The sequence below is a fragment of the Gavialis gangeticus genome, unplaced genomic scaffold, assembly GCF_001723915.1.
Source record: "Gavialis gangeticus isolate Ggan-Ray unplaced genomic scaffold, GavGan_comp1, whole genome shotgun sequence".
In the NCBI taxonomy this organism is placed as follows: Eukaryota; Metazoa; Chordata; order Crocodylia; family Gavialidae; genus Gavialis; species Gavialis gangeticus.
The window spans coordinates 137083038-137085490 of NW_017729025.1; the positions used below are offsets into that span (position 1 = coordinate 137083038).

At 42.4% G+C, this 2453-nt stretch overlaps 1 protein-coding gene across 4 annotated transcripts in view; it reads left to right on the forward strand.

Moving 5' to 3' along the window:
- LMO1 (LIM domain only 1) overlaps window positions 1-2453 on the forward strand; it is a 111382-nt gene that overhangs the window by 100388 nt on the left and 8541 nt on the right. The gene's annotated exons all lie outside the window — the stretch shown is intronic.

Consider the following 2453-nt stretch of genomic DNA (forward strand, 5'->3'; position numbering starts at 1 on the left):
CCCCCCCCCCCCCCCCCCCCCAACGGAACAAAATGCCACACAAACTAATTTGTGTTTTTGCCCATGGAACAGGAAAATCTGTGTGATCTGCACTGCTTTTCTGAGACTCTCAAGCAAGAGGAACTCTCCAGCTAGAACTGGTTGAGTTGTCTTTTGTGTAGTTACCTGTACAATACCTGTCTACCCTGCAGTCCTTTTGCTTGTAGTAGCTCCTTACCATCAGAAGGTTTTTGGTGGGTGAGAAGATTGCACATTTGGATTCAGTGTGTACTACACAGCTGCTGTGAAGTCACGTGAATAGTATCTGAGTTCTTTTAGCATCTAGCTTGTCTGCTGAACATCCGTTGATAGAGGATTTTGTTTTGCCTGTGTGCTTTTTAACTCAGGTTTGCTTAAAATCAGTGTTGTAGTAGACCCAGAAGGCAGGGACAAGAGAGAGATTTAAGGCAAGCCCTTTCCAAGTTGAGGAACAATTCCCTTCCATTTTCTGCTTAATTACTGTAATTAGGTCTGCTTGTGGTATAACCCAAAATGAGATTCATTCAAATAACAACTGAAGGATGTACAATAAAAGAACATGTGAATTCTGCCTTACTGGTGTCCATAGCTGACTGGATGTCAGGACTGCTATGACAAGGTTTTAGGGCTCAGCTTTCTCTTGTGACCTTAGTAGAACTGAGTTTGAGTCCTGGAAATCCACTGCAGTACATGCAGCACATTCTCCCCTTTAGACATGAGTCTATTTTTTAAACTTCTGATGTTCCTCTTGACTAAAACAGGACTAAAAACACTTGCCAAATTTTAGTTAAGTAGGGGGAATGATAACTGTCCAATGCACAAAGGCCAGTTGTACTTTGGATTCTGTCTTGGGAGTTGAGAGGTGTTTTGCCGATTGCTGGGTCAAGTAGGCAGCTCTAATACTGACTTTATTTGTGAAGGATGTGTTAGGAAAAGGAGATGCAGGTAGGTGATGCAGCTCTTGGTGTGTTTAGGGGAGTCCAGTGCTACTTGCTTCACAGCCAATATTTTTCTTTAAAATGTATAACTTGTCATGTTTCCTACCCTGAAATCTGTCAGTATGGGACACTTAGGGGAGGGAGGGGAGTACTGTAAAATGTGTATATGGCAAAGTATGCACCTCCATGCACAATGCCCCGCCAGCTCCATGTTGGATTGGTGAGAATGCACAAAAATACTGGGACTGACTTTCTCTCCTCAAGCTAATTTTCCACCAGTGTAAGTTGTTGAAGTAAGTGAAGCTGTGCCCAGCCACTACAACAGTGCACATGAGCAGGATCAAGAACTCAGTGTGTAGTTTGGGTGGCTTTAATTGAAGTCACTGTATCAAGCACAAAGCTGGTATTACTTGTTTTGGGTAGAATGCCTTCCTATTAATGCTGGCAACTGTAATAAATCAAGCTGTCTAATTTGATAGGTTATTCCACTGTGGTTACAGTGACATCTAGTGGCTATTGTGTTTGGACAGAGACAAACTTGAAGACGAATTACATCAAAGTACATTGGTACCTGGTCTTGCTAATCCTGTCTGTTTTTAAATATGCTTCTGACATCCTGTTACTGCCATTCAGAAGCTCAGGGAAGCCCGTTCACCTTGTGTCCATGCCAGCAGGTGGCAAGCACTTTATTCCACCCACCCCACTCCTGAGAAGGTGCTCATAATAGGGCATAGTGTCCCAAGCCAGAGTTCCCAGTTGTGCTTTCTTCCTGGTTCCTCAGATATTGTACCATGCGTTTCAGTGCCAGGCTTCATCATCTAGAGCTCACTGATCCCAAGCACTGCCACACAGGAAAATGGTGCTCCAGCTATTAGACCTGGCTCAGACTGTGAGATTGACTAGCAAGGTTAAGGTTAGGGGAGACAAGAAACTAACTTGTAAGTAATCCTAACTACCCCATTTCCCTAAGCAGAAGGAAAATATCAGGCTGTAATTGTACTTTTAGTTGGCTAAAACTGAATTTAAACAATGGCTGTGCTTTCCTTGGGAGCTCACAAAAACATTTTATAGAGAAAAGCACCACATAAGTTCTCATTGTGAAGGATAAGTTTTATTTCATTCTCTTCTTTTCAAGATGGTCCTACAGAACAAAGAAATACAGAACACTATTCTCCCTTTGTTCCGCTCCTGGTAGCGTACAGTTGAGACCTATCCCGCTTGCATGTGCTTTGGTACTCTTTCCAAGACTATCCTCACACAAGAGGAGGACAGGTACTTGCCATAGTCAGGAAAGAACAACAGTGAAGTGCAAAGAAGCCTAAACTGTTTTGATTTGGGTATTTTTTGAGAATTGGGATCACATTTTTGCCTGAAGACATGTCACACAGGCAGTGCTGAGGCCTATGGCTGTATCATGCTATGGCTCAAACTTGAAGAATCCAAAATCTTGTGCAAGTTCTCAGGAGATTTTTTTTTTTTTTTTTTTTTTTTTTTTTT